The following is a 27,793-nucleotide window of genomic DNA, read 5'->3' as shown; positions in this document are numbered from 1 at the left end:
ATTCTCCGTCATCCAGGTCATGATTGTCCCAAAGGTGCTTTTTTTCAAGAGGCAATCGGACTTTCTGGTTTTTCTTTGAAGACGTTTCTCTTCTCATCCGAGAAGCTTCTTCAGCTCAGAGAAGCTTCTCGCACGAGAAGCGAAACGTCTTCAAAGAAAAACCAGAAAGTCCACAGTTGCCTCTTTGGAAGAGAGGCTTGGCCAGATGCCAGGCTCCTCAGCTCTCCTCCATCCATGCACCAACTGGAGTAAGAAAGAAGCCGCTAATGACTCTTCACTTAGTAATGGGGATTAGATCATTGCTCAGATTATATTCCCGAGGAATTCCCCGGGAAACCTGACACTCTTCCCCACCCCATGCAAAACACAACCACAGCCGTCCCACCCACCCACGCCCACCTGCCCCGGCACTCTCCAGGCTAAACAAGCCACGACAGGGGACGGCACACGCCCAAGCCATGGTCCAAAAGCCCCCGCAGTTGCTTCTTTGCCCGGACTCTGGGGGTCTCAGCAATGGCACAAGCCAAGCCCAGAACAGCTGAGAAACTGACCGGGCTCTTGTCAGCGGGGCCAGTTGGGAAGATTGATGGGCAGAGCTCTCTCCTGGGTGCCCAGGCATGGCACGCCACTCGGAGAACATGAAACCGACTCTGCTGGATCCAATTAAAGGTCTCGGTCGCAAGGTTGGAAGAAGAGAGGAACAGCAGGGCATGAGCGGGGCACGTAATGAATTCTGGAACGGCGGTAAAAATCGTTATGAAAGCATCTCTGCTCTTAAGGGCTGGAAAAATCCACTGGTTCGAACAGCCCCCTGAGCAGGAAGCTCGCGTCACCATGGAAGTCGCCAAATCCTCCGTTCCTAGAAGACAGATATTTTGAGGGCCACCTTCATCCCCTCCTTCAGGGCATTAAAGGAGAACAGCTGGGCATCTACCAGAGAGAATGGGAACGGATGAATTTGATTTTAAGTGACTTCCTTGGAAATAATCCCAAAGAAGTTTTTTTTTTCTACCTTCTCTGTTCTAATCTACAAGTCTGGGATTTCCTGGTCTTTTCTCAACCCATCAAAAGAGGGAGAGAATCAAAATCACGGGGAACGTTAGTACCGCTTTATGCTATCTTGGTAAGGCCACACTTGGAATCCTGCATCCAGTTTTGGTTGCCATGACGTAAAAAAGAGTTTGGGACTATAGAAAAAGTGCAGAGAAGAGCAACAAAGATGATTAGGGGACTGGAGGCTAAAACATACGAAGAACGGTTGCTGGAATTTGGGTATGTCTAGTCTAGTGAAAAGAAGGACCAGGACTATATGATAGCAGTCTTCCAATACTTGAGGGGCTGCCCCAAAGAAGAGGAGGTCAAGCTATTCTCCAAAGCACCAGAAGGCAGGACAAGAAGCAATGGGTGGAAAGTAATCAAGGAGAGAAGCAACCTAGAACTAAGGAGAAATTTCTTGACAGTGAGGACAATCAACCAGATTGCCTCCAGAAATTGTGGGTGCTCCCACTCTGGAGGTTTTTAAGAAGAGATTAGACAATCATTTGTCCAGAATGGTCTAGGGTTCTCCTGCCTGAGCATGGGCTTCGACGAGAAGACCTCCAAGGGACCTTCCAACTTATTCTGTATCAGGACTACAGGTGACTTGATGGCAGTCTTCCATTATTTGAGGGGCTGCCATGAAGAAGAGGGGGTCAAGCTACTCTCCAAAGCACCTGAAGCTAAAGAAGCAATGGATGGGAACTTATCAACGCGAGATCCAATCTAGGATTAAGGAGAAACTTCCTGGCAGTGAGAACAATTAACAGGTGGAACGGTTTGTCTTCAGAAGATGTGGATGCTCCATCCCTGGAAGTTTTGAAGTAGAGACTGGACCACCATGGGTCTGGAATGGTGTAGGGCAGAGTTTCTCAACCTTGGCAGTTTGAAGACGTGTGGACTTCAACTCCCAGAATTCCCCAGCCAGCAACGCTGGCTGGGGAATTCTGGGAGTTGAAGTCCACACGTCTTCAAACTGCCAAGGTTGAGGAACTCTGGTGTAGGGTCTCCTGCTTGAGCAGGAGGTTGGACTAGAAGACCTCCGAGGTCCCTTCCAACTCGGTTATTCGGTTACTGTGGGCCAGCTGAGAGATAGATCAAGGAAGCAAGACATTTCACAAAGTCTCCCCACCCGGCCCCAAGGTAGATGACCTGACCCAAATGGATGAATGCACATTCGCTTTTTGCTAAAATATTCATGGCAGCCGAGTGCCCGAGAACCTTGAGGCAGCCAAGGAGCTTTCCAAGTTAAAAAAAACTGCCAAGAGTTTTTAAAAATAAATAAAACTCCTACGTCCCCCACACCACAGAAAGGATCTCTTATTGTTTACACAGAGAACCTCCAACAAAAATAAATAAAATAAAAGGGCCCTTCTTCGATTGAACTGCACAGCAGGCATCTCTGGAATGGGTGGAGACATATAAAATTGCTGAAATCATATAAAATTATAAAATGTTCTATGCTCCCACCCACTTCCACTTGTGAAAGTGAAAGGCGGGATCCCACCTTCTGCCAGATTCCCCTCAGAATCTGAGATTCCCCTGAGAACTTCTCTTGTCTTCCTCAACGGCATTTTTGTGAGAGTATGAATATTCATAGACTGGAATAGATCAGCCAATGGGGACTGTTTGGACAGACATGGTAACAGGTCAGGCAATGGGGACTGTTTGGAAACTGAAACAGTTTGCTGGCTCAGCTCTGAGTCTGTGCAAAAGCTGCAAACTAGTCTTTCTGCTAAACTAAAAACGGAAACTCCTCTCCTCTGCTTGTGTTTTGCCTGTAACTACTACCACGTTGGAAAATCTGCTTTTGGTATTGTATATTTATTTCATGTGTTATTATGGATATAAAGAGAAGTTAATGAATCCTGCTGAATCAATTACCTTGTGTGTGCTTTCTGGATTTGATTGCTGTTAAAATTCTGACAATTCTCTGTCCTTTTTGAAATAAAAGAAGACGGCCTTCCTGGAGAAATGCAGGTTCCCTCCCTGACCAAGAGGCAACTGTTTCTCTCGAACGCCCTAATCTCAGTTTGTAAGGGGTTACAAGATGGTCTAAAATTGCCTGAAATTCTTCCTATCAGAATGGGGGGGGGCTTTCCAACCTTGACAATCTTAAGACCGGTGGACTTCAATTCCCAGAATTCCCCAGCCGTGAGAGTTGAGACCCACAAGTTTTAAAGTTGCCAAGGTCGGATGGGGTCTGTGACAGTTTGCCTTGGCCAAGTGGAGGACAACTGCGCTGAGCAGCCAGAGGGCGCACCAGTCATGGAGGACAATGCAAAGCTGCGCACGGCGCATTGAGAGGGAGGCCGGGAGGGGGAGGGGGGCTGCCACTTTCCTCCTCCGGCTTGTCTCTCTTTTTTTCTGACGGCTTTGCTAAATAATCTAGTGTTCCCTTTCCATTTGGGTCAGCGGATGGGAGAGGGGCAGGAGGAGCCCATCTCTCGCACGGTTCCAACAGCCGGAGATGGACGAGACACAACTTGACAAACGGGGGCAGAGCCTGATGTGACACGGCGGCTGGGTTTTTTGAAAAGTGCTTGGAGATGGGCTTTTGTTTTGCTCGGCACTCTGGAGGACGCAACCCAAGGTTTTCCTTTCCTTTCTTAGAAAAAGTTACTAAGCAAATTAGAACAAGGTCAGGGAGGGATTTGCACAACCACTGAGGAGGGGGGGGGAATCGGAGCAGCTTCTCCCCAAACAACCGATTTGTGTTTTCGGGGGCGCGTCTAACGGGTGTTTTTAAAAGCCGAAGTCTGCAATTAAAAGACTTTGCCAGGGAGGACAAAGACGCTTCTGAAGAACAGCCAAAGGAGCCACCAAAAACTTCGGGAACATCAAGGCCGGAAAACAAGATCAGGAGAAGCAGAGATGCACCGCCCGGGGGGGCACTGAACTCAGCCGCGGGGAGGGCTCTGCCACCCAAGAGAGCCCGGGAACTGCCCCAGAGGACTGGGCCGGGGGTTTAGGCACCGTTTACAGAAGGGCCCGACTTGGCAATGGCTCCAGGCAGCCGCCGCCCAGTTACAAAAAGGGCCCTGAAAGAAAAGGATAGGAAATGAGTTTAAACATTGGGATGAGCACACGTCCATCATCCAACATAAATCAAAAATCAGAAAATTTAGAAAGAAGAGAGAAAAGAAAAAAGGAGGGAGGGAGGAGGGAAGGGAGGGAGGGAGGAAAGAAGGGAGAGAGGGAGGGAGGGAGGGAGGGAGGGAGGGAGGAAAAGGAGGGAGGAAGGAGGGGAGGGAGGAAAAAAGGGAGAGAGGGAGGGAGGAAAGGGAGGGAGGAAGGGGAGGGAGGGAGGAAAGAAGGGAGAGAGGGAGGGAGCAAGAGAGGACAAACGATGGAGCTGGTTTGCTGAATTCCACAAAGGAAGAAAGGGAGGGAGGGAGAGAGGGAGGGAGGAAAGAAGGGAGGGAGGGAGGAAAGAAGGGAGAGAGGGAGAAAGACAAATGATGGAGTTGGTTGATTTCCACAAAGGGAAGGAAGGAAGGAAGGAAGGAAGGAAGGAAGGAAGGAAGGAAGGAAGGAAGGAAGGAAGGAAGGAAGAAAGAAAGAAAGAAAGAAAGAAAGAAAGAAAGAAAGAAAGAAAGAAAGAAAGAAAGAAAGAAAGAAAGAGGGAGGGAGAGAAGCTAATTCATTCAAAGGGTGGATGTGATGGGCCACTAGCTCTTTTTTTTCTGCCATCCCTTTTCTACCTTCCTCTGTCCTTCAGTGCGTCCCCCCACATCCGCATTTCCAGGCGACAGACGGTCTGTTTCTCCACTAAGGGGCCGCTAACTCCGAGTCCACCTTTGCCTCCGCCAGACGCAGGAAATCTTCCGCGGTGGGACGGAAATTTTTTAATAAGCCGACTCTCCCGGCCATTAGTCTTGGGCTGATTAGCTGACTTAAAGGCGCTGAAGACGCCAGGGTCATGGAGACGCACGTGCGCGCACACAAGGACTGGGGGGGGGAGGGACCGGGAACATAAACCCATCCGCCTAAATTTATACGTCTTCCTTTTAAAATAAATAAATAAATAACAGGCCGGAATGCAGCGAAGGCCTGGGATTTATGGCCTGTCGCACGGGGGAGTTTAACATCTTGATTTCATGCTAATATTCTTCATTACATTTTATAGCAAAGCCCGTCTTTATTTATGGGCCGCTGCAGCCTTCAAACGTGGATCCGCGGGCCTTCGCTCGCAGGCAGCGCCAAAGAGCGGCCCTCCAGGAGAACGTCTCACATCTAAGGGGCTGCCCCAAAGAAGAGGGGGGTCAGCCTGTTCCCCCAAACACCTGAAAGCAGGACAAGAAGCAACGGATGGGAACGAATCAAGGAGAGAAGCGACCTGGAAATAAGGAGGAACTTCCTGACAGTGAGGACAATTAGCCAGTGGAACAGCTTGCCACCAGAAGTTGCGGGTGCTCCATCACCGGAAGTTTTCAAGAAGAAACGAACGTTGTCTTACCTGAACGTTCCTTTTCAGCTCTCTGCGACTGCAATCCACCTTTGGGTTTCCTTCCTCCTCGCTTCTTTTTGACTGGGTGATATTTTTCTTAACTGTCTCTCCGTGCTGTGGCCACGCCCCACTTTCCCATGATGCACCAGTCTTTGAACGAAGGCGTGACCATCTAGTAAACAATTCAAACTTCAGAACAAGTCATATAAAACTGTGAACACTGGAACCAGAAAAAAAAAAAAAAACACCTAAATTGGAATCAGGAACCAACCGGGCGGGTGTGGATTGCAGTCGCAGAGAGCTGAAAAGGAACGTTCAGGTAAGACAACGTTCGTTTTCCAGCCCTCTGCTCCTGCAATCCACCTTTGGGATATACCAAAGTTCAAATCCCAGGGCGGGAAAAAAACCTAGTTGGACTCAGACTCCTGGACCTCAAGGACACTTTGGAGGACACGTCGCCCAAAGGAAGCCTCAGCCGAAGCATACTTATCAATCCGGTAATGTGTGATGAAGGGTGTCACAGAAGACCAAGTAGCGGCCCGACATATATCTGAAACTGAAGCCTGCGTAGCCCAGGCGGCAGATGCCGCCGCACTACGAGTAGAGTGAGGCAAGATGCGACTCGGTACAGGACGAGAACGTTGCTTGTAAGCTGTCGCTATGCATGTCTTAATCCACCTGCCCACTGTGGATGGAGAAATCTTTTGGCCCAAAGAAGGGGGATGAAACGACACCAGAAGAGCCTCAGTTTTACGGATGGATTCAGTCCGACGAATATAACGACGAAGAGCCCTACGTACATCGAGGGTATGCCAGTCCTTTTCGCGTCGATGTTTCGGCGACGGGCAGAAATCCGGAAGGATAAGCTCCTGAGCCCGATGAAAATACGAATTCACTTTGGGTAAGAATGCAGGGTCCAGACGTAGTATCACTGTATTAGGTTGAAATATACAGAGATCTTTTCTAATCGATAGGGCGGAGAGCTCAGACACACGTCTGGCCGAAGTGATCGCCAAAAGAAAGGTTACCTTGAACGACAAATACCTTAAAGGAATAGACCCCAAAGGTTCAAAGGGAGGGTACATCAAGGCCTGAAGAACAAGGGAAAGGTCCCAGGTCGGGTATCTATGAACAACCGGGGGGCATAGGTTTACAGCTCCGTGAAGAAATCCCTTAAGTAGCGGGTGCATAGACAAAGACGAGTATGGGGGACACCGAATGACCGTAGATAATGCCGCCGTCTGACGACGAAGGGTAGACGGTGACAACCCCTTGTCTAAGCCGGATTGTAGAAAGCACAGGACGTCCTCTATCCGGGCTGAAGTAGGGTCCACCAGGTTGGCCGCACACCAGAGACAGAAGGCCCTCCAGGAAGACTCATATATCCGCGAAGTCGACGGCCTACGGGAAGCTTGGATCGTACCTATGACGGAGTCGGGAAGTCGGTCCTTTCGCAAGATAAGCCGCTCAAACGCCAAACGGCCAATTGGAGCCATCCTGGCTCTGGGTGGTCGATGGCCCCTTGGCGTAAGGCGATGCGGTCCGGTGGAATCAGCCATGGTGGACGAGACGATAGGGCCACAAGATCTGCATACCACTGCCGACGAGGCCAGTCGGGAGCCACCAGGATCATTTCGGCCCTTTCCTCCAAGAGCCTCCGAATCACCTGAGGAATCAAGGGGATCGGGGGAAAGGCGTACAAGAGCCCTGGGGGCCAACGGCATCGGAGCGCGTCGTGATCCATCGCTGAATGGCACGGGTAACGAGTCACATAGAGTGGAAGCTGGGCATTCGACGGACTGGCGAACAAGTCCACTACAGGCGTGCCGAAAAGAAGAATGGCTTCGTGGAAGAGCCTCGGATGTAGTTGCCATTCCGAGTGATCGAGACTTTGTCTGCTGAGCCAATCCGCCCGCACATTGTCCACGCCGGAAATGTGATCCGCTCTCAATGAAAGAAGGTGGTGTTCCGCCCACCGGAAGAGACTCTCCGCTTCTAACATTAGTGGCCTCGAATGTGTCCCGCCTTCTTTGTTTACATGAGCCTTGGCCGTGATGTTGTCCGTGAGCACAAGGACGTGGTGGCCCTCCAACTGAGATTGAAAATGTTTGAGGGCTAGGCGGATTGCCCTGAGTTCCAACAGATTGATGTTGCGGCCTCTTTCTGGAACGGACCAACGACCCTGCACCACCTGATTTTGAAGGTGGGCTCCCCAGCCTCGAAGGCTGGCGTCCGAGGTCAGAGTCATTCTGTCTTGAATCAGAAAGTGCGAGCCCTTGCGAATGGCTGATCCCATCCACCACTGAAACGACAGACGAAGTTGAGGTGGAAGGTATACTTTGTGAAGGGAATCGCTGCGTCCCGAGCGCTGGTAAGGGAGCAGAAACCATTGCAATGGTCTCGCGTGACGTCGTGCCCATGGCACAATTGAGAAGCACGACACCATCTTCCCCAGCAGCTGCGACAGCTGGAGAAGAGGAATGGAGCGATGAGACAGAACTTGACGTATCAGGTCTTGAAGACTTGAAATCCTGTCTGGAGATAGAAAGACTTGACCCCGAATAGAATCTATCACCGCCCCCAAGTGCAGCAGTGATGTGGACGGGGAAAGGTGACTCTTGGGAAAATTTATTGAGAATCCGTGATTCTGGAAGGCCATGATGACAAGATGAAGGTCTCGAGCTGCCTGGCTCCTGGACGATGACAACACCAGGATGTCGTCGAGGTAACAGAGTACCCGCACCGGAATCCTTCGGAGTGACGCCGCCACTACAGCTACTAATTTTGTGAAAGTCCTTGGGGCAGAGGATAAACCAAAGGGCATTGCGCAATATTGATAATGATCGTCCCCAATTTGAAAGCGCAGAAACTTCCTGTGCGAAGGTGACACTGGGACATGCAGATATGCCTCCCTGAGGTCGACCGATTGAAGGAGGTCGCCACGACGAACCCCCCCCAAGATGGACCCCAAGGAGTGCATTTTGAATCTGCGATAGCAAATGAAGAGGTTTAGTTGTTTCAAGTTCAAAATGGCCCGACAACCTCCGGAATGTTTCGGGACGAGAAAAAGTGTCGAATAGAATCCTAGGCCTTGTTGTTCCGGCGGGACCCTTTCTATCGCCCTGATGCTGAGTAGATGGAGGACTTGCTCCTGTAGTAAGCGTCCCTGTTCGGGAGAACGTGGCGCAGGGCAGCAAATGTGGCGAGAAGGAGGGCATCCCAGGAACTCGATCGACAGTCCGGAGGACACCGTGTGAAGGATCCAAGAGTCCGAGGTTGACTGCTCCCATTGATGGTGGAAAAGTTGCAGGCGACCTCCAATGGGATCCTGCGACCTGTAGTCATTTCCCCCTGCGGAATTGATGGTATCCAGATCCCCGAAAGGGACGCTTGGAGACAGTGGGGTTCCTAGCTCTGTCACGAAACCGCTGACGATCGGAGGAACGGTCAGAGCCAAAAAATTGTGGACGTTGCGAGTAGGCACCCCCTGACCCCGACGTCGCCCGAAAGGACTGTCTTTGATAGTAAAGCGTATAGCGCCGTTCAGGCCTGCGATAAGAGGAAGTCGGCATAACCTTCCTCTTGTCCTTATCTTCGATAAGGACAGGGTCGAGAGCGGAGCCGAACAGATTTGGAGCCTTGTAGGGTGCTGCCGCCAAGCGCCATTTAGCTTTGGCATCAGCCCTCCAGTTCCTAAGCCAAAATAAACGACGGGACGTAATAGACGAGGCCAAAGCCCTGGATGTGAACTTAACAGAATTTAATGAGGCATCGGCCGAATATTCTGTAGCCGCCACAATTTTGTTTATGTCCTGGTGGAGACGTGTGTCTTCTGGCGGTAGCCTATCCTGAAGCTGTCTCAACCAAAGCAGAGTTGCCCGGTTAAAGAAGGATGTGGCGGTCGCGGTTTTGATCGCCCACGCCAGGGCTTGATGTTCTTTGCGAAAGCAAAGCTCAGACTTCCTGTCCTCCGATTTCAGCCCATCCAGCGCATCTGTTGACAGCAAGGACGAGGAAGAGAGGTTGGCAACAGGCGTGTCCACCACAGGGAGGGACAGCATGGCGTCCAATTCTGGTGCCGCACAATACAATTTCTTATCGATGCTATTGGGGCCCGTGGACGAAGCAGGTTGAGACCAAGGAGATTGTAGAACGTCAGAAAAAAGTTGAGGGCAGGGGATGAAGTCCCTGCCCGGCTTGGAAGACGAAAACAAGGCCTCGTGGGGGGTCGCCATGGATGCGGCCTCGGAGGATGCAGGCGCAGCAACAGACATGTTTGTGATCTGACGAGCCTTGTGTAGGAGAGATTTGAACAATGAGGGCCTGAACAGCCCGGTAAAAGCAGGAACATCAGGAGTGAGGCCCTCGTCTTCTGAAAATTCCAAGTCCTCGACCATATGTTCCCCATGATCGGAATCATCCGAAGAATCGGGCGCCAAGTGATGAGAGGGCCTCTGAGTCGGTGCCATAGGTGGTTGAGGCACCTGACGGGAGGTCGTCTGTACTAGAGGCATGGGCGGTTGTTGGAGTCCCGCAGCCCACAGAGAGGACAAGGCATTAGATAGCAACAACTGTAAGTCCATCTGGGAAGACGATAATTGACCATCAGCCCCGCGAAGACCAGCGGCGGTTGGAGTGAACGTCGCCTCGGGACGCGGGGCGGGAGGGGGGGCGGAGTTGAGCAAGCCCACCGATGAAACGTCCGGCAATGAGATTGAAGCTCTCTTGGACAGGCGTCCAGAAGTGCTTGGCTGCGGTGGATCAGGCGCCTGTGACCCGCTGGGCGACGAAGGCAAAGGTGCTGTATTCAGGCCCGTTGGAAAAACCGAGGCCAAGGTGGCCTGTCTGGCCTTGTCAAATTGGCGCTCCAAAGCCCTGTGGCGTCGTTGCGCGTCTTTATCTGCCGCTGTCGATGACCTAGGCTGGCGGGAGTCCTCAGAAGCAGATAAGACCCTGCTGCGAGATTTTGACTTGTGCTTGGCTGGAGCCCTAGGGGGGCTGGGCTCCTGCTCCGCATCGGATGAAAAATAAGCATCCGCCATTATGACAAGACCGAATATAGTTCAATTTTTCCTTTTTTTTTTTTTTTATATATATATATATATATAAGTGTACTATTGAAAAAAAGGGAATGAAAAAATAGTCCTTACTATATTTATCGTCTTTTTCCTCTCTTTTCTTTGTTTTTTTTTTTTGTTTTTTTTTTGAGTTATAAACCAACAAAATTGGAACTATATACACGTAGGCACCCCAACCGCTGAGGGTAGCCGAAACAGTCCAGCCAAGCAATCTCTGACAGGAATGACAAGAGGCTGGTTAAGGTGTCAAGAGGAAAAAAATTTAAGTACTGCCCAGACTGCAATTATGGGACAACAGGCAACTAGTCCACTTAAACGGCAGACAGCCACAGAGGCACACCCCCAAAAAACTGCTTCAAGGTGTAGAGAGAGTGGGGTAACCCAGTAACACAACGGCCCTTAAGAAGCAATTGCGATCCCAAAATGGCGCCCGTTAAAATTGCCGCCAAGAAATAGCAACAAAATGGCGGCCGTGGACTGTCCGGAACCCGGCGGCAGCTCAGGCGGCTAAACAACGTCCAAAAAACGGGGCCAAGGGCACTCCTCACCGGACGCCGCCCGAGGGACGGACGTCAGCGAATCTCACCACCGTAGCAGCAGGCACCTTCCGGAGCGCTGCGGGCTGGAGCGAAGCTTCCGACTCCGTCTAGGCAGCTGGAGCCCCGGGCGGCAACTTTGAAAAGGCTGACGATTAGAGCGCAGCACAGACGAACCGCAGCGGTGGGAATCTCAGCAAGACATCAGAGGCCGCAGGGCAAACCATGCGGAGCACTCCGGAGCCGCCCTAAGAGAGCCAAAACTAATTTGCAGAGGAGAGGTGTGGGGGGGGAAAAACGGCAATCGCAAACCCCGCGCTCCACACCGGCGGCTTAAAGGAAGGCAGGGAACCGCCCCGAAGGGCCGGTAACCCACGCTGCTGTCAAAAGGGAGCAATCCCCTGGGCGGAGGATGGGCTGGGTCCCCAGGCACCACTCACACGCCCTGCAGCACACCGATAGAGGCTCTCACCGAATAGGAGAAAAATACTACTAAAAATAAAGAAAAAACCTAACGCAATACTAAGAAATCCTTCTAAAAAAAGCACGAAGAGAAAAGCACACCAGTCAGTCAGCGACTGAGTGAAAAGACTGGTGCATCATGGGAAAGTGGGGCGTGGCCACAGCACGGAGAGACAGTTAAGAAAAATATCACCCAGTCAAAAAGAAGCGAGGAGGAAGGAAACCCAAAGGTGGATTGCAGGAGCAGAGGGCTGGAAAATTGGACAACCATTTGTCTGAAACGGTCAAGGGTCTCCTGCTTGAGTAGTGGGCTGGACTAGAAGACCTCCAACACTGTCATTCTTATTCTGTAAACATTGAGAAGAGAAGGACTAGGGGTGACAGGATATCGTGTTCTGATATTTGAGGGGCTGCCCCAAAGAAGAGGGGGGGGTCAACCTATTCTCCGAAGCCCCTGAGGGCAGGACAAGAAGCAAAGGATGGAAACTCATCAAGGAAAGAAGCAACCTGGAACTAAGAAGAAACTTCCTGACAGGACAATGCATCGGTGGAACTCCCTGCCTCCAGATGTTGTAGATGCTCCATCAGTGGAAACTTTTAAGAAAAGACTGGAAGAGCCTTTAAGAAGAGCCATTTTGATAGGGTCTCCTGTTTCAGCAGGGGGTTGGACTAGAAGACCTCCAAGGTCCCTTCCTTCTCTGTTATTCTGTTAATTCTGTTAACTGAGCACCCCAAAGCAAAGCTGGCTGGGGAATTCTGGGAGTTGAAGTCCACCAGGCCCAAAGTTGCCAAGGTTGGAGACCCCTGCTTTAAGGTACATGGAGATTGTGTCCTTGAATGGGGAAAGGCTGGTTGAATGCGCGTGGCAAGGGGGAGGCCCATTCCTCTGTCTGATCCTCCCTATGGATCCTGGCTGATCTTCCTACCGCCTTGGGATCTTGGGAGCCAGGGTGTTGTGCATCTGGTGGGCATCTGGAGAGGGCGCCAGGTTGGGCATGCCCAATTGGACAGGACACGGTCCCAACCTTCAACTGCTGGCCTCTTTCCTTTTCCCCAGCTGTACCAACTCCACCATTTTTTCTTTTAATTTGATTTATATGCCGCCCTTCTCCGGAGACTCAGGGCGGCTTACAATGCGTTAAGCAATAGCCTTCATCCTTTTGTATATTTTATACAAAGTCATCTTATTGCCCCCACAAACTGGGTCCTCATTTCACCTTAGAAAGGAAGGAAGGCTGAGTCAACCTTGAGCCTGGTGAGATTTGAACCTGCAGTAATTGCAGGCAGCTGGTCTTAATAACAGTGCTTTATGCTGCGCCACCAGAGCTCCCACCCCCATCCCCGATCAGACAGGACTAGATAACAGAACAGCAAAGTTCGAAGGGACCTTGGAGGTCTTCTAGTCCAGGGGTCTCCAACCTTGGCAACTTTAAGACTTGTGGACTTCAACTCCCAGAATTCCCCAGCCAGCATCGCGATGCTGGCTGGGGAATTCTGGGAGTTGAAGTCCACAAGTCTTAAAGTTGCCAAGGTTGGAGACCCCTGTTCTAGTCCAACCCACCGCTCGGGCAGGAAATCCATTTCAGACAAATGTTCGCGAAATGCTTCAGAGATGGAGCACCCACAACTTCCGGAGGCAAGCCGTTAAAGGGAGTCATGCCCCCCCCCCAAAAATGCGTACCGCTAGCTGCCATTTAGAAGCAAATATCCCACGGCCCATTACCGCTCCCCTCCCCAAAAGTAGTCAAAACTCACGGATTATTGGGGAAGAGCTCATGAGCACAGCTCTAACGATACATTAAAAAAGGCCGGCCTCTGACTTTTCTGATAATTTATTCCAAGATTAAAAGATAATTTATTCAAGATTACAGGAGCGCGGCGGTAGCCTTTTTGGCCTCCTCTGCCTAATTCAGCAATTTTATTTTATTTTAGTTTTAGTTTTCCTTAGGGAAGCAATGCCCCAGGTTATGGAACTGCTCCAATGCCCTTTGGCAGTTGTAAAACAGGGCACTCCAAGCCCAGGGAAGGGGGGCTGACCGGCTGCACCTTCCTCCTTGCTGTAGTAGGTCTACAATGGCCCGGTTAATAAGGGTAGTCCTCCTCTTACGGCTGCCATTGAGGCCAAAATTTATGCTGTTAATTGCCCCTTTGAATGTACACCGATCAGCATTCATTAAAATGAAATTTCGCTGCAGGCAGCTCTCAAAGGGTCACCACCTCCAATAGACACTACATAAACACGACAAAATAAATACAAAATTATGCATATACCCACATATATGACACAGAGAAACAACCCAGTTTAGTTCGGATGTATGCATGTACATGGCGAGAAAAACGAATCTTGCGAGTTTCCCAGACGGCCGGCATAAGGAACAAAACGGTTACAGAATCCGGTAGTACTGCTAGAAATATTTTGAAACTTCCTCCCGGAGAGGAGCAACAGAAACAGACCGTCAAGTGGGTGTGTGGGGTCTCTAACAATGCTTTGAGCTCTAAGCACATAGGGCTTATAAGCAGTATCCTGAATAACGGGAAGCAAGCTCCCTATAATCTTCTCCGCTGTCCTCATCACTCTCTGTAGGGACTTTCTATCTGAGGTGCTGTGGCCACCAAACCAGGATACGGCTTGTTAAAACGCTCTCAATCATGCCCTTGTAAAAAGTGGCCAGGATAGGAGGAGAAAAAGGTGCTCTCCTCATCCGACGCAGGAAATGCAGATGCTGGTTTGCACACTTCACTAAGGATGACATTTGCAAAGACCAGTTCAGATTGTTAGCTTATCTGCACCCCTAGATACTTAATACCTCCTCTAGAGAAATTTGCTAAGTTTCCTTCACTTTACGACCTTTCTCAGCACCTTCGTTAAACGAATCGCTGTAGTTCTTAAGTGAGTCACAGGGTTGCAAAGGGAATCCGGCTTCCCCGTTGAGTTTGCTAGTCAAGAGGTCGCAAAAGGGGATCGCCTGACGCCATTTGTCGGTTTTGCTTGCGAGCTAACCTGGGTCCATGTTTCTTTCTGGCCTTTCCCCAAACTACAATTCCCAACATCCTTTTCTGGGAGGGAGAAGCTAGGCGCTGCTATTTAGGCACCGAGAAAATATCTGTCGTATCCTGAAAATCAAGCGTTTTCACAAAAGGAGCCACAGCCACTCAACAATTTCTATTTCTTTTCTTTCCTTTTTCCTTATTTTCCCACAGGCCGCAAAAATGTTTTCCTACCTGAAGCGGCAGAAAATTTGTGACACCCCCTTTGTCACTTTCTCAGCGGTCTTCCAGGGTGATTTTTTTCCCTTGCGAGTAGGTTTCGGGGATGCATGCGGAAAGGGAACGGCTACTGAGCTTGTCGATCAGAAAGGTTGGCAGTTTGGCGGTTCGAATCCCTAGTATACGACTCCTGCGTGAGCAGGGGGTTGGACTAGATGACCTTCCCACTGTTACTCTTAAATTTGATGGCAACACAGGCAGTCCTCAACTTACGACCAGCACTGAGCCCCAAATTTAGGTTGCTAAACGAGAAATTCGTTAAGTGAATTTTACCCCCTGGTGTTATGACTATTTCTCCCCACATTTGTTCAGCGAGTCGCTGCTGTTGATAAATTGGTAACCCGGTTGTTAAATTAATCTGGATTAGATGGTCAGGAGGTCGCAAAAGGGGATCGTGTGAGCCTGGAACACAGCAACCATCGTAAATATGAGTCAGGTGTCAAGTCTATGAATGTAAATCACAGGACCCTGGGGATGCTGCAACGGTCGTAGGTGTGAAAAACGGTCATAGGTCACTTTTTCAGTGGATGGTCCCTAAGTAAACTGTTGCAAGTGGAGGACTATATCTGTATTCAGGTGAAGGTTTAAATCTGCTCGATGCTCCCAATTGTCCACCAGCTCAGCCCCCTCCCAGTTGCTCGATTCAGCCTCCTGATAAGGTGGCTCGTTTCCCATAAAACATGGAGGGGTTTTTCTCCCCCTTAATATCTTCCGAAGCAGCTGCATTACGTGGGGCCTGTTTTACTGCCCGTCACGAAATTAAGATCACCAATCAAAGGTGAAATCTGGCCAAGGGGAAAATGATGTTCAAGGCCAGAAAGGAGGGAGGGAAGGAAGGGAAAGGGTGATGCGTTATCGTCTTTGGCCTCATATTCCTAAATTGGAAAGCCGCACTTTTAACCCAGTCAACAACTCAACATCCCCAGATAAAGGATTCCGTTGGATTTCCTCACAAACCTTTGGCTAGGCTGATAACCTCCGGCAGAGATCGCCGGCATTAAACTGTCATTCAGAGGCCGAGAGGAAAACTTTCAGAAACTTTTAGTCTGGTGCTCTTCGAGGCTCCGTTTTGTGTTTCCAAAGCACCAGGCTCTGAAAATCAACGATTGGAGATCCGCTGATTCGTCCAAGAGATTGGACGGCCACTTTTCTGAAATGGGATAGGACTTTGATGGTGAACCTATGACACGTGTGCCACAGCTGGCATGCAGAGACCTCTCTGCGGGCACGCAAGCCATCACCAAGCTCAACTCCACCACGCATGCCTGCGCACACCTCCCACCAGCCAGCTGATTTTGGAATGTGCGGGGGGCAGGGCACATGTGGGAGATGCGCACGCATGCGAAGGGGGGTTGCGCTTGCATGCATGGGGGCGGGGGAAGTGGGAGGACGGTGCATTTTTGGGCCCAGGAGGCTGCAGGGAGGCCTGCTAGGCCAAAAATGGCAAGCGTGGGGGGGAGCATGTGGGGGGGGGTCGCATGCGCGGGGGGGCGTGGGAGCAGGGGAGGCGTGCGGCATGCGCAGGTTGGGCACACTGCATTATGACTGCCAGCACGTGTGTGTGCTCTCATGCACACATGCTTTCGGCACACGACGAGAATAAGGTTAGCCCTCGCTGGTATAGGATCTCCTGCTTGAGTAGGGGGCTGGACTAGAAGACCTCCAAGGTCCCTTCCAGCTCTCTTCTGATTCATTTGCCCACACACCATTAAAGCCACGGCTCTTGAAAACGGAGCGAGGGCTGCGGATGGGAGCCAAACAGCAGAACTGCCTCGCAGGCTAATGGCCTCTGCGGAATAACGAGAGAGGAAAAGTTTGCAAGCGAAGGCCGGGAGGGAGACGCACGGCAACCGGCTGAGTCAGCAGCCCTTGGCCACCGAGGCGAGGAGGGGGATTCTGCAGGAAACGGGACTTCGCCACCTGAGAGACAGAGGCCCAGAGAAGCGGCTGCGTGGAAACCATTGCGGGAACTCCTCGACTTACGGCCATTCCTTTAGTGGCCATCTGAAGTTATTAACAACACTATAAAATAGTCACGACCGTCGTAGCTTCTCCATCTTTATAATGCCTCTTTATTGTAACGCACTGCGGCATCTTTGTAAGGCCTTGGTAAGGCCACACCTGGAATACGGCTCCCAGTTTTGGTCACCACATTGTTAAAAAGGATGCTGAGACTCTGGAAAGAGTGCAGAGAAGAGCCGAGAACATGGTTAGGGGGCTGGAGGCTAAAACATATGAAAAACGGTTGCAGGAATTGGGTATGTCTGGTTTAATACAGGAAAGTATCAGAGGAGACATGATAGCAGCGTTCCAATATTTGAGGGGCTGCCACAAAGAAGAGGGATCAACTTATTTTCTAAAGCACCTGAAGGCAGGAGAAGAAGCAATGGATGGAAACTGATCAAGGAGAGGAGCAACCTGGAATTGAGGAGAAACTTCCTGACAGTGAGGACAATTAATCAGTGGAACAGAAGTTGCCACCAGACGTTGTGGGTGCTTCCTCCCTGGAGGTTTGTAAGGAGAGACTGGGCAACCATTTGCCTGAATTGGTATGGGGTTTTCCTGCTTGAGCAGGGGGTTGGGCTAGAAGACCTCTGAGGTTCCTTCCCAACTCTGTTACCTCTATTAAGAAGAGTGGATGCCCATCGTGCCGAAGGGTGCCCACGGGCCCCTCCTCGGGACTCAAATTCTAAGAAGGATTGGAGAAATTGGGACACACGTTTTGAAACAGGCAATTTGAAACTGAGACTCGCTCTCCACCACCAAGGCAACAGATAGTCCCAAAAGGCAACGGGGCTTTTGCTTTTCCTTGAAGACGTTTTGCTTCTCATCCGAGAAGCTTCCTCGGTTCCAATTCCCCAAAAGCGAAAGGCCTTCAAAAGAAAAACCCGAAAGTCCACCGTTGCCTTTTGGAAAAGCCTCTTTGGCACCAACCATGGCCAGGATGGCTGAGGATCTCCGGCTGCCTTCCGGGGTCTCCAGAGGCCAAACTCTGGCTCAGGCCCTTATCAACGTCCCACCATCGTCTCCGCAGCCTTTGCGTTGCCCGTTCTGCCCTCCACGGAAGCTGCAAAGACAAGCGTGGAGCGGTAATTAAGCCAAGCTCGGCAATCTTGGGTTTATTACAGATCTGAAAAGAAGGTCAGGAAAAGAAATATCAATCAAGGGCCGGAAATCGGAACCAAAGATGGAATCATAGCTGGGCTCCCTCGCAAGCTTTTGTAAACTTGAGGGGGGGAGTTGAGTTACAAGCAGTCCTCGACTTACAACAGTTCGTTTCATGAAAAAAGGGACTTAGGGTCATGTGATCCAAATTCAGACGCTTGACAACCGACTCGCATTTATGACAGTCACGGTGTCCCTGGGTCACGTGGGATCCCCTTTTGCAACCTTCTGACAAGCAAAGTCGATGGGGAGGCCGGATTCGCTTAACATCCGTGTGACTAACTTGGCAACGGTGGCAAGAAATGTCGCAAAAGAGGGCAAAGCTCGCCGAACAAAGGTCTCGCTTAACCACAGAAAGTTTAGAGCTCCGCTGTGGTCGTAAGTCGAGGACTACCTGTACCCCTGCTGGAATACATCTTTTATCTTAGCCTTCATTTGAAACAAATCAAAGGAATGGCCGGAGGGGGGGTGGGGGATCCTGCGTGAAATAATAACGAATTAGGAATAAATCCAGCATGGATGACATCACATGCCTCAGAAATGAGACCGATTGCATAATTGATGGATTGTTTTAATATAATTTCGAGGCTGACCGACTCCTTAAGGACAATTAAAAGGAAAGATCTGATCAAGGAAGAATGGAAAGCCAATTCCCAGGACCCTACAGGGCAGTGGTGGGTTTCAAAATTTTTACTACCGGTTCTGTGGACGTGGCTTGGTGGGCATGGCAGGGGAAGGATACTGTAAAATCTCCATTCCCACCCCACTCCAGCAGAAGGTTACTGCAAAATCCCCATTTCCTCCCGATCAGCTGGGACTCGGGAGGGAGAGAATAGATGGGGGCGGAGCCAGTCAGAATTTTTACTACCGGTTCGCCGAACTACTCAAAATTTCTGCTACCAGTTCTCCAGAACTGGCCAGAACCTGCTGAAACCCACCTCTGCTACGGGGGCTGGACAACCAAGGCCTGACCTGATCGTATTTATTTATTTAAATATAAATGCCACCCATCTCGCCTAGAAGAGACTCTGGGCGGCTTAAAACACCTCTCCTGCGCGAGCTGCACTGGCTTCCGGTGGTCTTCCGGGTGCGCTTCAAGGTGTTGGTGACCACCTTTAAAGCGCTCCATGGCTTAGGGCCGGGGTACTTACGAGACCGCCTTCTGCCACCAATAGCCTCCCACCGGCCAGTACGCTCCCACAGAGTGGGCCTCCTCAGGGTGCCGTCCGCCAGACAATGTCGGCTGGCGACCCCCAGGGGGAGAGCCTTCTCTGTGGCGGCGCCCGCCCTCTGGAACAACCTCCCCCCAGAGCTACGTACAATAACAGACCTCCGGATTTTTCGTCGGGCCCTGAAAACCCATTTATTCCAACTAGCTGGGCTGGCTTGAGTCAAATTTTAAATGGATTTTAAATTGGAATGTTTTAATCACGGCCAAAATTATTTAATTATTTTAAACAGTTTTTAGACTTTGTATGTTTGTATGTATGTCTTGTTTTTACTTTGGCTGTTCACCGCCCTGAGTCCTACATTGGAGAAGGGCGGTATAGAAATTTAAACAAATAAATAAATAAATAAATAAAACCAATAAAAGTAATGAGATAAAACATTGTAATAATATATATATAGGCAGTCCTCGATTTACGACCGTAATTCAGCCCAACATTTCTGTTGCTCAGCGAGATTGGTTAAGAATAGACTAGAATAACTTCATTGTCGCTTTGAATGCACGCTAGTCGGCATACATTAAAATGGAATTTCGTTGCCTCCAGCTCTCCAAGGGTCACCACCTCCAATAGACACTACATGAACATGACAAAATTCATTAAGTGAATTTTGCCCCATTTTATCTACTTTCTTGCCACCATTAAGTGAATCATGCAGGTGTTAAGTTAGTCAGACGGTTGTTAACTGAATCTGGCTTCCCCATTGACTTTGCTCATCAGAAGGTCGCAAAAGGGAATCACGTGGCCTCCCAAGGACACTGCGACGGTCATAAATATGAGTCAGTTGCCAAAGCGTCTGAATTCTGATCACGTGACCCTGGGGTAAGCTGCAACAGTTGTGTGAAAAACGGTCGTAAGTCACTTTGTAACTTTGAACAGTCACTAAATGAACTGTTGTAAGTGGAGAACTACAGCTGTGGCCAAAATTGTGGAAACCTTTTGGGAAAAGTGTATTTTTGAGGTTTAATGGCTAAAAACACCACTTTTTTGGGGGGGAGTTTCAAGATAATCCTATTCCACTGCTGGAATGGCCTGGGAATAGCCCAGATCTTCTTAACCCAACTGAAAATCTATGGAGCCAACCGACTAAAGAAACTTGTTAGTCAGAAGCGACCCAGCAATAAAACCCAGTTAATGGAAGCCATCATTCCATCTTGGTTTCACATTAGAACAGCTGCAGAACTCAAAGACTTGGTTCACTCCATGGGAAGATGTTGTAAGGCCGTCATTCATGCTAAAGGTTACCCAACGAAGGATTAACTGACACGGTGATCATTTTTGTATATCTCGTTCCAATTTTCTTCTTCATAACTGCTATTCTAATAGCAAATCCTTCATAAAAGGTATTGCCTTACATTCTTGATTAAATTGTCTTTCCATTGATCTATAATTTTATGGTACTACAGCTACTCCCAAAAATAAGTGGTTTTATTAGCTAGTTTTAGAAAATACACTTTTCCCAAAAGGTTTCCACAATTTTGGCCACTACTGTACCTATAAGACCTCACATCTTGCCTAGAAGCAACTCCAGGTGGTTTAAAACCAATCAAAGTAATGAGATAGATGACAGAACATTGAAATAATAAATATTAACACTAAAATTGTCTTTAAAATTAAGAAATGGCATGGATTGGTATACCTTTTATTCTTTCTTTACGGCATTTGAGTCCAGCCCTAAGCATCTTACTTCTGGCAGTTTCCCCCCCTCCCCCAATCAGGTGCCTTTCAGGTGTGATGTGACTACACACCAACATTTTAAGAAATGTTAATTCTCCAGCACACCTGAAGGTTTCTGGCTCAGACGCACCGACAGAAAACCGGCAAAGCTTTTGCTGACAAGCTCCCGGCGTTTTCGTCTGAGGCCCCCTGCACCCTCACTTACAAACCTGAACCTCGCGAGCCTCCAGCGCAATGCGATTAAAAAAGAAGCGTACGCGCGCTGCTCCGCGATATATTTCATCTGCGTTCATAAGAGAGATTTAATGGCAGCCCAGACCCAGAGCAATCTTGTTTATCTGTGTGGTCCAGAGACAGCGGAGGAGAACGGAGGAGTGCATTAAAATTACTGCTAATTCAGCACAACACAAACACATATGCGTTCTTGCGCTGGGTTTCTGGCAACTTAACGCAGGCCGGGCTCCCAGGCACCAGGCCGGTGAGAAAGCAAAAAGGCACACGGGACCGAATGGCAAGATCTTCCCACTTCCATTCTTTTGCGCACGCACATGGCTGCTTTGAGACTAGCAAAGCAATGAGATGGTCTCCTCGCCGGATCTGAAGGTATCTAAAGGCACCTCAATCGGAGTCCCTGGATGCTTCTGGACCATTCATGTTACTACATTCTGGGCGAGATCGGTTTGATTTGTAGATATTTTTATCTTGAATTTTATGTTTAAAATTTTAAGGCAGGGGTATCGGGCTGTGGCCTGTTAGGAACTGGGCCATGCAAGCCCAGTGGATGAATGACCTGTGTGTGCATGGGATCCAGTTTGCACGCAAAACCATCCCACCTGCCCGCGGTCCGTGGGAAAAATGGTCTTCCATGAAACTCATCCTTGGCATTGCACACCAAAACAACTAGATAAATAAAGAACAGTTGCTGGAATTATAAAGAACGGTTGCAGGAACTGGGTATATCTAGTTTAATGAAAAGAAGGACTAGGGGTGACATGATAGCAGTCTTCCAATATCTCAGGGGCTGCCCCAAAGAAGAGGGAGTCAAGCGATTCTCCAAAGCACCTGAAGGCAGGATAAGAAGCAATGGGTGGAAACTAATCAAGGAGAGAAGCAACCTGGAATTGAGGAGAAACTTCCTAACAGTGAGGACAATTAACCAGTGGAACAGCTTGCCACCAGAAATTGTGGGAGCTCCATCACTTGAAGTTTTACTGGCCTGCCATTTACTGGCCTGCCAAAATGGTGTAGGGTCTGCTTGGGCAGGGGGTTGGACTAGATGACCTACAAAGTCCCTTCCTACTCTTGTTAATCAGCAGAAGGACTTGCCTCCAGAAGTTGTGGGTGCTCCATTACTGGAGGCTTTCAAATAAGAGATTGGACAGTCATTTGTGTGAAATGGTGCAGGGTCTCTTGCCTGAGCAGGGGGTTGGACTAGAAGACCTCCAAGGTTCCTCCCAACCCTGTTATTCTATTCTATTCTAGACACAGGGACCGTTTTGTCCCTCGTGCCATCACTCTTCTGAAGACCTAATTCCCATAGCAATGTCTTCCCCAGGATATTTACCCAGCTAGTAGGGCTGCATTGCTATTATCCATCTCGTCTTTCCCATGACCTCCTCCTATTGGTTTCTTATGACTATGCAGGTAGTCCTCGACTTACAACCACAATGGAGCCCCCACATTTATGTCGCTAAGTGAGAAACTTGTGAAGTGAGCTTTGCCCCATTTTACGACATTTCTTTCCACCGTTGCTAAGTGAATCACAGCAGTTAAATTAGTAATACGGCTGTTAAGTGAATCTGGCTTCAGTCAACCAATAACAGTGATCTTCTCCCATACGTAGGAATGTCAGAGCAGCGAGTCAGGAAAATGATCTGTTGTAAGTCAAGGACTACCTATAGTAGGGCTGTATTACTATTATCCTTCTCATCATTCCTATTACCTTTTCCTATTGGTATCTTAAGAACAAAGAATAAAGCAAGAATATTACTTTGTTATTTGCATGTACACTGAGAGTTTCTGCACCAGAGACAAATTCCATGTGTGTCCCATCACACCTGGCCAATCACACCTGGTCTCACTTTCTGACAGTGAGAACAATCAACCCATGGAAGAGAAGCTGCCTTCGGAAGTTGTGGGAGCTTCATCACTTGAGACTTTCAAGAAGAGACTGGACTGCCATCTGTCAAAAATGGGCTAGGGTTTCCTGCTTGGGCGGGGGGTTGGACTAGATGACCTGCAAGATCCCTTTGAGAGTTGTCTGCAATGAAATGTCATTTTAATGTAGGTCGATGAGCGTACATTCAAAGCGACAATCAAATTATTCTATTCCTATTCCATTCCATTCTATATTCTATTATAGATTCTATTCTATTTGATAGACTTTATTCTATTATAGATATTATAGAGTAGAACATTCTATACTCTACTCTATATTCTATATCCTATACTCCATATTCTATATTTCATTCTATCTTCTTCTCTACAGCCAGAGAGGTCGGGGACCACTATCTTCTGACATGCCTTATTTTAACTTCAATGCTGCTGACACGAAATACTCCGTCTGTGGACGCCTTAAGTCCAGGGGCCATTGACCACGCGAGGCAGCAGGAAAGCCCGTGCATTCTGCATGGGCCCGCCTGCTCGAGGCACATGGAGCAGAAAGGGACCACTGGCCACCGATTCCGGGAATCGTGGGTTTCCACAGAGAGGCAGGAAGATCCCACCGCTCACAGAAACTCCCACCGCTTTTTAAGGGCAACGCCACCCACCAGCCCACACCTCCACGCATGAACAGGGCAGCACGCGGCGTTGCCTTGCGGGAGACATTACAAGGAAAGGACGCGGCACCTCTGTATAATATTTCGCGGTCCCCACCGGCGGAGGAAAGAAAGAAAGAAAGAAACGGGGGGGGGGGGAGAAGAGACCGGCCGCACTGCTGAACAATGCAGTTTTGAATTCAATTAAAGTGATTATCTGTTGTGCCAAATAAATTGTGTACAGCATATATCCTGTAGCAGTTTACACCTAAAGGCTCATTATTTTCCTAACGGTTTCCTCCTGTTTATGTGCTTTCAAATTAAATTGCTGATAATATGCGCCCAAGTTTAAAAAAAAAAAAAACGAGTGCACCTTGTCCGAAGAAAATTGATTCTCCTTTCCTCCTGAAGGGAGCGATTGCCAGTTTTTATATACTCAGTTCCTGGCGGTCATTAGTAATTCAATTTTCTTTTTATTAGCCCCCTTATCTGCTGAGCAATATAGTGGCAGGGCTGACCTCTTTCGCACGGGTAAATGTTTAAAATCTTTTCCCTGATTAATTTTGCCAGTTAAGGAAAAGAGGAGAAATGGCCCAGCTCTTAGCCATCACAATGAATATAGCTTAATGTTGATGGTGATGGAATTTCTAATGCCAGGGAAATTGATTGAACGCAGCAATTACGGCTCGCTCCTAACTCAAGGGAAATGGGATAGCGTTCTCCTGGCCACAGTCTTTTGGTTATTTAAAACAATCCAATTTGCAAGGATAATTATATATTAGTGTTTTATCTGCCACTTGAAATGAACATGGGAGTTTTGATACTGGCCCGGCAATCGCAGGTTATTGCTGCAAATTACCCGGTATCTGCTTTCTTTCACATAAAGAGCGAATTAGGCAATCAATTACCAGAAAAAGGTGGGCCAGGGAAACAGGAGGGCCAAGACTGCCCTCTACAGGTCAGGGGGAGGCGTCACGTGAGCCTCGGCTGAAGGGGGAGGCGGGGGGGGGGGACGCACACAGCAAGCCGCCCCACTGCTCCAGCCTCTGGAGTAGGCCCCCAACATGATGATAGAGAAGGAGGAGGAGGAGGAGGGAGGATAAAGGGAAAGAGGAAGAGGAGGAAGAAGAAAAAGAAGGGAGAAGAGGAGCAGGATAAGAAGAGGAAGAAGAGGAAGGAGAAGAATAAAGGAGAAGGGGAAAAGGGGAAGAAGGAGAGGGGAGGAGGAGGAGAGGAGGAAGAAGAGGAAGAAAGAGAAGGAGGATAAAGGAAAAGAGGAAGAGGAGGAAAAAGAAAGAGAAGAAGGGAGAAGAGGAGGAGCAGGATAAAAAGAAAGAGGAAGAAGAGGAAGGAGGAGAATGAAGGAGAAGAGGAAAAGGGGAAGAAGGAGAGGGGAGGAGGAGGAGAGGAGGAAGAAGAGGAAGAAAGAGGAGGAGGATAAAGGAAAAGAGGAAGAGGAGGAAAAAGAAAGAGAAGAAGGGAGAAGAGGAGGAGCAGGATAAAAAGAAAGAGGAAGAAGAGGAAGGAGGAGAATAAAGGAGAAGAGGAAAAGGGGAAGAAGGAGAGAGGGAGAGGAGGAAATAGTAGAGGAGGAGATGAAGAGGAGGAGAAGGGGGAAAGGGAAGGTGGAGGAGGAAGTAGAGGAAGTAGAGAAAGAGGAGGAGGAGGAGAAAGAAGAGGAGGAAAAAGAGGCAGGGCCAGAAATGGGCTGCACCTAGCAGCTTGCTATCTGTTGCAACTAAACAGGCCCTAATCAAATTACCTACAGGACCTCATTATCAGGAGGGACCCCCCCCAGCCTCCCCAAGCCCTGGCCCCAGGCCCCCAGCACCGAGAAGCCCCAGGGTTCAGAACACGGAGGGGTTGCAATGGCGTTGTTTTTCAAAGCTGAGCAAAAGCTCACAGCCCGAACATTAGCCCTTTCCTTGCGGGCCTAAGGGCCTGCTCACCTGGTGCACCTGCCGGCTTTCAGATTCCCTTTCGAAGGCCACGCATGTTCAGGTCTCAGGTAACGGCCACGAAACGCATGCCAGCTGCCATGGAGTTACAACGGGCAGCATCGCAAATGGCCCAGCGGATCTCGTTCGTAAATCTGGACCTTTTTTACACCCCTCTCGATTACAGGTGGTCCTCGACTTACGACCACAACTGAGCCCCCAACATTTGTTAAGTGAATTCTGCCCCATTTTACGACTTTTCTTGTCACAGTCACTAAGTGAATCATCCCGGTTGTTAAGTCAGTAATACGGTTGCTAAGTGAATCTGGCTTCCCCGTTGACTTTGCTCACAAAAGGGGGAATCACGTGACTCCGTGTCAGAGTGCACACAGTGTGACTATTTTGAGACAACCCAGGAGCAAACTACAGTAAACAGGTTTGTCTTTTAACTAGTGGTTTATCTACAAGGAATACATACATACACGTACTAGGAAAATTCAGGCAATTAATCATCAATTACAGCAGTGGTCACCAACCTTTTTATCGCCGCGGCCCGCTGAGCGCGCGCAGGGGTGGGGGCACGGCCCAGGAGCTTTTGCGCACGGCCCATTGCGCACGGCCCAGGAGCCTTTGCGCTGCAGCGTTCATGTCCCCCGGCCGCTGCGCGGCCCGGTGCCAGGTACTCCACGGCCCGGCACCGGTCCGCGGACTGGGGGTTGGGGACCACTGAATTACAGCATGGAAACTCACACACACATAGAAAGAGAGAGACACACCCTCACAGGGCCTCTCTTATAAAACAGCCTCTCAAAGTGGTAAAGAGCCAAATAACCCTGCTGACTCACTACTACTACCATTGCATCATCATTACAGCATTACAGTATTACAGCAGCTGGTCAGCTATTAAAACATCATTACCCTGACACTCCGGGACACTGCAACCGTCATAAGTACATGCCAGTTGCCAAGCCTCTGAATTTTGATCACGTGACTGTGGGGATGCTGCCACCCATGGTCGTGAAAATCGGAAACAAGTCACTTTTTTCAACGCCGTTCTAACTTCAAAAGGTCACTGAACGAACGGTTGTAAGTCGAGAACGCCCTATATAATCGGGACTGAAAGCTTGACTTCGCCAATCGTATGCCCAAAATCTATTACGAAATCCTGTCTTAGTCACAAGGCACCACCACAACAACAAAACCTACCAACATCCGCCCAAACACGAACTTACACCCTGCAACGAGTCGCACCTAATAAATATTGGTCATAAACAATAGGTCAAAAAAAAAAATAGGTCTTTTTCTAGGAACAGCACAAAACACTAGTCGTAAAAAGGAGATGCAAACGTGAAAAGCAGAAACACGACAGCTTTGAGCAAGGGTAGGCTGAATAATCTAAGCCATTTTTTTTCTTCCCATTTAAAGATTAAAAAAAAAAAAATTGTGTGAAAGACTTGTTTTTCCCTGCATTTCTATTTATGAGGAAGTCGGAGTCAGCCGGCGGGGAGTAGACTAAATAAAGAGCCAACAAAACAACTGTAAAGCACATCTGTCTTTGAAACCTCACCCCGCCCCCCAGATCTTCAAACAGCTTTCTGAAATTGTCAACATTTCAAAAGCTGCAAAAATGCCAGAAAGATGCCGAGCTCAGCCCTTCTGCCTAAACGCTCAGCGGAGAGATACGTTTTTTTATTTTTATTTTACACTTGTTCCAAGTAAATCAAGGGACGGAGGGGCCTTCTTCCTCCCATCGTCTTCCTCTTCAAGGTACAGGCAAGTCAGGCAAAGAAAGCCGGGGAAACTGAGAGCCAAAGAGTCACGTCCCAAAGCTCAGATGCTAGGTGGGTATCAGCAAACCATAAGCCACAGGCCACAGAAGTCCCCCAAACCCCCAATCGTTAGTGATCGGCCGACACCCCAAATTTCCACGGCCAAAATCTCTGAAAATCAGGTAATTTTCAACAGCTCAATCCTGAATACAGACAGAGTGATAAAAACCTGTGATTTTTTTAAAAAAAATCAAAAAAATCAGATTTTTAAAAAATTTAAATCGGATTTTTTTTTTCATTTTTATCAAATTTATTTTCATAAAATGCTTTTGGAGTAAAAATCTATCTAAAGAGGGTTTTCTATTTATTTATTTATTATTTATTTATTTATTTTATTCAATTTATTTTATTTTATTCAATTTGTATACCGCC

The 27,793-nt window shown here is 48.9% G+C and overlaps 1 protein-coding gene across 2 annotated transcripts in view; it reads right to left on the bottom strand.

The window, feature by feature from the left end:
* ZC3H3 (zinc finger CCCH-type containing 3) overlaps nucleotides 1-27,793 on the bottom strand; it is a 203,565-nt gene that overhangs the window by 167,085 nt on the left and 8,687 nt on the right. The window lies entirely within an intron of this gene.

The sequence above is a fragment of the Pantherophis guttatus genome, chromosome 3 (genome assembly GCF_059756535.1).
Source record: "Pantherophis guttatus breed Tessera chromosome 3, ASM5975653v1, whole genome shotgun sequence".
Taxonomy (NCBI): domain Eukaryota; kingdom Metazoa; phylum Chordata; class Lepidosauria; order Squamata; family Colubridae; genus Pantherophis; species Pantherophis guttatus.
Note: the sequence above shows the minus strand (reverse complement) of the source record. Positions and strands in the feature narration are given on the sequence as shown.